Below are 7059 nucleotides of genomic sequence, written 5' to 3'. Positions count from 1 at the left end.
CCTTCACTAATTTCCAGAAAAGGCAAAAAAAAATGAGATTTTAAAATTTCCGTTCTGAAAGATAGTGAAAAAAACGGAACGCGGGTGCCATCTTGAGCCCTTCCTGGTGCGCAGCCCAGGCAAGTTGTGCGCACCAAGGTGCCCACCCTGGCGGAGGTGCGCGCCCGGGGCAATCCGGGCTCCGACTTCGTGCACTGCATGGTGCCCACCAAGGCGCGCAACCCAGCCAAGGTGCCCACCGCAGCGAAGGTGCACGCGAGGTGCGCACCCGAGGTGCACACCCGGGGCAAACCGGGCTCCGACTTCGTGCACGCCGCACCTTGGAGCACACTTCAGAGCGCTCCTTGGTGCGCACCAGGGCGCGCAACCCAGCCGAGGTGCCCACCCCGGCGAAGGTGCACGCGAGGTGCGCACCCGGGGCAAACCGGGCTCCGACTTCGTGCACGCCATGGTGCCCACCGCGGCGAAGGTGCGCACCCGGGGCAAACCGGGCTCCGACTTCGTGCACGCCGCACCTTGGAGCACACTTCGGAGCGCTCCTTGGTGCGCACCATGGTGCCCACCAGGCCGCGCAACCCAGCCAAGGTGTGCGCACCAAGGTGCACGCGAGGTGCGCACCCGGGGCAAACCGGGGTCCGACTTCGTGCACGCCGCACCTTGGAGCACACATCGGGGCGCTCCCGGGTTCGCACCGGCGTTGCGCACCGTGGTGGGCACCTCGGAGCACACCAAGGTGGGCAGCGAGGTGCGCACCTTTGATGCGATGCCTTCACTAATTTCCATAAAAGGCAAAAAAAAAACGAGATTTTAAAATTTCCGTTTTGAAAGATAGTGAGAAAAAGGGAATGCTGGTGCCATCTTGAGCCCGCCCTGGTGCGCAGCCCAGCCAAGGTTTGCGCACCAAGGTGCCCACCCTGGCGAAGGTGCGCGCCCGGGCAATTAACCCAACTTCCAACTTCGCGCGCGCCAGGGTGGGAGCGCACCCAACAACCGGGCCTGGGAAGAGCCAATGCGAGAAACCCCACCAAACTCTCTGACAAAAAAAGAGGGGGCGCTCCAGTAACCCCGCTTCGGAGCGCACCCTGGGCAAACCCAGCCAAGGTGCCCACCCCGGCCAAGGTGCAGGCGAGGTGCGCACCCGGGGCAAACCGGGCTCCGACAACGTGCACGCCGCACCTTGGAGCACACTTCGTAGCGCTCCCGGGTGCGCACCTCAGAGCACACCAAGGTGGGCAGCGAGGTGCGCACCTTTGATGCGCTGCCTTCACTAATTTCCAGAAAAGGCAAAAAAAAAAGGAGATTTTAAAATTTCCGTTTTGAAAGATAGTGAAAAAAACGGAACGCGCGTGCCATCTTGAGCCCGCCCTGGTGCGCAGCCCAGGTAAGGTGCCACCCTGGCAAAGGTGCGCACCCGGGCAATTAACCCTACTTCCGACTTCGTGCGCGCCAGGGTGGCAACCGGGCCTCGGAAGAGCCAATGCGAGAAACCCCACCAAACGCTCCGACAAAAAAAGAGGCGGCGCTCCAATAACCCCGCTTCGGAGCGCAGCCGGGGCAAACCAAGCCAAGGTGCCCACCCCGACGAAGGTGCACGCGAGGTGCGCACCCGGGGCAAACCGGGCTCCGACAACGTGCACGCAGCACCTTGGAGCACACTTCGAAGCACTCCCGGGTGCCCACCGGCGTTGCGCACCGTGGTGGGCAGCGAGGTGCGCACCTTTGATGCGCTGCCTTCACTAATTTCCAGAAAAAGGCAAAAAAAAATGAGATTTTAAAATTTCCGTTTTGAAAGATAGTGAAAAAAAAGGAACGCGGGTGCCATCTTGAGCCCGCCCTGGTGCGCAGCCCAGGCAAGGCATGCGCACCAAGGTGCCCACCCGAGGTGCACACCCGGGGCAAACCGGGCTCCGACTTCGTGCAGGCCGCACCTTGGAGCACACTTCGGAGCGCTCCTTGGTGCGCACCATGGTGCCCACCAGGGCGCACCCGAGGCAAACCGGGCTCCGACTTCGTGCACGCCGCACCTTGGAGCACACATCGGAGCGCTCCCAGGTTCGCACCAGCGTTGCGCACCTTTGATGCGCTGCCTTCACTAATTTCCAGAAAAGGCAAAAAAAAACGATATTTTAAAATTTCCGTTCTGAAAGATAGTGAAAAAAACGGAACGCGGGTGCCATCTTGAGCCCTTCCTGATGCGCAGCCCAGGCAAGTTGTGCGCACCAAGGTGCCCACCCTGGCGGAGGTGCGCGCCCGGGGCAAACCGGGCTCCGACTTCGTGCACTGCATGGTGCCCACCAAGGCGCGCAACCCAGCCAAGGTGCCCACCGCAGCGAAGGTGCACGCGAGGTGCGCACCCGAGGTGCACACCCGGGGCAAACCGGGCTCCGACTTCGTGCACGCCGCACCTTGGAGCACACTTCAGAGCGCTCCTTGGTACGCACCAGGGCGCGCAACCCAGCCAAGGTGCTCACCCCGGCGAAGGTGCACGCGAGGTGCGCACCCGGGGCAAACCGGGCTCGGACTTCGTGCACGCCGCACCTTGGAGCACACATCGGAGCGCTCCCGGGTTCGCACCAGCATTGCGCACCTTTGATGCGCTGCCTTCACTAATTTCCAGAAAAGGCAAAAAAAAGAAAAAAATGAGATTTTAAAATTTCCGTTTTGAAAGATAGTGAAAAAAACGGAACGCGGGTGCCATCTTGAGCCCGCCCTGGTGTGCAGCCCAGGCAAGTTGTGCGCACCAAGGCACCCACCCTGGCCAAGGTGGGTCACGGGGTGGGTCCTAGGGTGGGTAACGGGGTGGGTACTAAGGTGCGTGCCAAGGTGGGTCATAGGGTGGGTGCCAAGGTGGGCACCAGGGTGGGTGTGCACCAACCCTAGCCAGGGTAGGTCACGGGGTGGTTGTCGGGGTGGGCGTCAAGGAGCCAAGGTGGGTGGCAAGTAGCCAAGTTGCGTGCCAAGGTGGGTGTCGGGGTGGGTGCCAAGGATCCAAGGTGGGTGCCAAGGAACCAAGGTGGGTGTCTGGGTGGGTGCCGAGGTGGGAGCCAGGGTGGGTCCCAAGGTGAGTGCAAAGGTGGGTGCCAGGGTCAAGGTGAGTGCCAATGTGGGTTCCAAGGTGCCAGGGTCAGGGTGAGTGCCAATGTGGGTTCAAAGGTGCTAAGTTGGGTGCGAGGTTGGGTGCGAGGGTGGGTGGGTGCCAAGGTGTGCTAGGTGGAAGCCCGGGTGGGTCGGCATCCCATGGGTGTCGAGTTGGGTGCCTAATGGGTGCTTCTTGTCAAGTTTTAGTCGTCGGGACTCATTTCGAGCCTTAGAGGTCGTTTCTTGTCCGGTTGCCCTGTCTTCGACCTGGGAACCCAATTTTGGTCCTCGGGTCCCATTTTTTTTTGTCTCGCATCCCACTTTTGGCCTGTGGCCTTTTCGGGGTCGATTCTCGTTTTGGGCATCAGAGCATGTTTCTTCTCCTAAAACCCAATATTTGTTTATTAAGTCTCGGAACACATTTTTGTTCTCGTGGACCCATCATGGGTCTTGGAACGCATTTGTGGTCCTTGGGTCCCATTTTGCATCCCGAAACTTGTGTTTTGGTGCTTGATCCCTATTTTGGGTGCCCACCTTGCACCAAGTGCGCACCCGGGGCAAACCGAGCGCCTTGGTGCACCGGGGCAAGATCGAGCGTGCACCCGAGGCGCCCCGAACATGCACCAAGGTGCACTCGGCCCACATGTGAGCGCAGGTCGTTGCGCCCGAGGTGGTGTGTGGGCACCGCGTTGCAGACGGGACACTGCACGCACACGACGCCCCCTACAGGTGCACGCACGTAGGCCGGGCCGGGTGCACACCCGACGCCCTAGCAAGGTGCGCGCACCCGGGCAGGGCTCACACTTGGCGAACGGGGCGCACTTCGCGAGGGAGGGTGTGCACCTCGACGGGGGTGGGTGGCCGGGGTGGATTCGCACGTGGGTCGCGGTTTGCTAAGTACACACTGCGACAAGCTCATAACGGGTGCGATCATACCAGCGTTAGTGCACCGGATCCCATCAGAACTCCGCAGTTAAGCGCGCTTGGGCCGGAGTAGTACTGGGATGGGTGACCTCCCGGGAAGTCCCGGTGTTGCACCCTTTTTTAGTTTTTCGCCGGGCATCGCAATGCTATTTGAATAAACCTTTTGCCCGTTTGCGTTCTCGTCGGGGCCGGGCCGGGCCGGGGTGCGCTGCCCGCACTACCGCGCGCGCGGGGGGCGACACCGAGCGCGCACCCGAGGCGCCCCGAGCACACAGGCCACGGTGCAACCCGGGCGTTGTGCGCGCACCCCGGTGCGCCCGAGGTGCTGCGCGCGCACCCAGGTGAAATCGGTGTGCACCTCGGCCAGTGCGCGCTCGGTCGAGTCGCGCACGTTGGCCAAGGTGCACGGTGATGTTTCTTACTCTAAGGTTCCGCACCAGACGCCCGGGACAGGTGAGCGAAGCTGGGCGGGGCCGGGTGCGCGGCCGGGGCAGGTGCACGCAGCTGGAGAGAGCTTTGGAGCACACTTCGGAGCGCACCAATGATGCGCTCCATTCAAAAGTTTCCTGAAAAGGCAAAAAAAGTTGAGATTATAGAATTTCCCACTTGAGAGATTGTAAAAAAAAAAAATTTAAAATGAAGGAAACGCGGGTGCCAAGGTGTGCGCAGCCCAGCCAAGGTGTGCGCACCAAGGCGCCCACCCTGGCGAAGGTGCACGCAAGGTGCGCACCCGAGGCAAACCGGACAATTAACCCAACTTTCGACTTCGCGCGCACCTTGGAGCGCACTTCGGAGCGCTCCTTGGTGCGCACCAATCTTGGGCACCTCGGAGTGCACCATGGCGCCCACCAAGGTGCGCACCTGGGGCAAACCGAGCTCCGACTTCGTGCGCACCTTGGAGCGCACGAAAGGTGCGCACCATGGCGCCCACCAAGGTGCGCAGCCCAGCCAAGGCGTGCGCATCAAGGTGCGCACCCTGGCGAAGGTGCGCACCCGGGGCAAACCGAGCTCCGACTTCGTGCGCACCTTGGAGCGCACAAAAGGTGCGCAACCCAGCCAAGGTGTGCGCACCCCGGTCAAACCGAGCTCCGAATCGTGCGCACCAGAGGTGCACGCCATCGTGCGCACCTTGGAGCACACTTCGGAGCCCTCCTTGGTGCGCGCCGATGTTGCGCACCTCGGAGCGCACCCGGGGAAAACAATGCAATTAACCCGACTTTCGACTTCGTGGGCACCTCGGAGCGCTCTCGGGTTCGCACCTCGGAGCACACCGAGGTGCGCACCTTTGATGCGCTGCCTTCACCAATTTCCAGAAAAGGCAAGAAAACATTGAGAAGGTGTGCGCACCGAGGTGCCCACCCTGGCGAAGGTGCACGCGAGGTGCGCACCCGGGGCAAACCGGGCTCCGACTTCGTGCACGCCGCACCTTGGAGCACACTTCGGAGCGCTCCTTGGTGCGCACCAGGGCGCGCAACCCAGCCGAGGTGCCCACCCCGGCGAAGGTGCACGCGAGGTGCGCACCCGGGGCAAACCGGGCTCCGACTTCGTGCACGCCATGGTGCCCACCGCGGCGAAGGTGCACGCGAGGTGCGCACCCGGGGCAAACCGGGCTCCGACTTCGTGCACGCCGCACCTTGGAGCACACTTCGGAGCGCTCCTTGGTGCGCACCATGGTGCCCACCAGGGCGCGCAACCCCGCCGAAGGTGCACGCGAGGTGCGCACCCGGGGCAAACCGGGCTCCGACTTCGTGCACGCCGCACCTTGGAGCACACTTCGGAGCGCTCCTTGGTGCGCACCATGGTGCCCACCAGGGCGCGCAACACCGCCGAAGGTGCACGCGAGGTGCGCACCCGGGGCAAACCGGGCTCCGACTTCGTGCACGCCGCACCTTGGAGCACACTTCGGAGCGCTCCTTGGTGCGCACCAGGGCGCGCAACCCAGCCGAGGTGCCCACCCCGGCGAAGGTGCACGCGAGGTGCGTACCCGGGGCAAACCGGGCTCCGACTTCGTGCACGCCGCACCTTGGAGCACACTTCGGAGCGCTCCTTGGTGCGCACCATGGTGCCCACCAGGCCGCGCAACCCAGCCAAGGTGTGCGCACCAAGGTGCACGCGAGGTGCGCACCCGGGGCAAACCGGGGTCCGACTTCGTGCACGCCGCACCTTGGAGCACACATCGGGGCGCTCCCGGGTTCGCACCGGCGTTGCGCACCGTGGTGGGCACCTCGGAGCACACCAAGGTGGGCAGCGAGGTGCGCACCTTTGATGCGATGCCTTCACTAATTTCCATAAAAGGCAAAAAAAAAACGAGATTTTAAAATTTCCGTTTTGAAAGATAGTGAGAAAAAGGGAATGCTGGTGCCATCTTGAGCCCGCCCTGGTGCGCAGCCCAGCCAAGGTGTGCGCACCAAGGTGCCCACCCTGGCGAAGGTGCGCGCCCGGGCAATTAACCCAACTTCCAACTTCGCGCGCGCCAGGGTGGGAGCGCACCCAACAACCGGGCCTGGGAAGAGCCAATGCGAGAAACCCCACCAAACGCTCTGACAAAAAAAGAGGGGGCGCTCCAGTAACCCCGCTTCGGAGCGCACCCTGGGCAAACCCAGCCAAGGTGCCCACCCCGGCCAAGGTGCAGGCGAGGTGCGCACCCGGGGCAAACCGGGCTCCGACAACGTGCACGCCGCACCTTGGAGCACACTTCGTAGCGCTCCCGGGTGCGCACCTCAGAGCACACCAAGGTGGGCAGCGAGGTGCGCACCTTTGATGCGCTGCCTTCACTAATTTCCAGAAAAGGCAAAAAAAAAAGGAGATTTTAAAATTTCCGTTTTGAAAGATAGTGAAAAAAACGGAACGCGCGTGCCATCTTGAGCCCGCCCTGGTGCGCAGCCCAGGTAAGGTGCCCACCCTGGCAAAGGTGCGCACCCGGGCAATTAACCCTACTTCCGACTTCGTGCGCGCCAGGGTGGCAACCGGGCCTCGGAAGAGCCAATGCGAGAAACCCCACCAAACGCTCCGACAAAAAAAGAGGCGGCGCTCCAATAACCCCGCTTCGGAGCGCAG

General features: G+C 62.4%; 1 non-coding gene across 1 annotated transcript; it reads left to right on the top strand.

Moving 5' to 3' along the window:
• The first annotated feature begins 4000 nt into the window (after positions 1-4000).
• LOC131866852 (5S ribosomal RNA) lies at positions 4001-4119 on the top strand. The gene has a single exon (XR_009365451.1). It is a non-coding gene; the product is annotated as a 5S ribosomal RNA (ribosomal RNA).
• The last annotated feature ends 2940 nt before the right edge of the window (positions 4120-7059 follow it).

This window comes from Cryptomeria japonica, unplaced genomic scaffold (genome assembly GCF_030272615.1).
Source record: "Cryptomeria japonica unplaced genomic scaffold, Sugi_1.0 HiC_scaffold_155, whole genome shotgun sequence".
NCBI lineage: Eukaryota > Viridiplantae > Streptophyta > Pinopsida > Cupressales > Cupressaceae > Cryptomeria > Cryptomeria japonica.
This window is presented reverse-complemented; position numbering and strand designations above follow the sequence as displayed.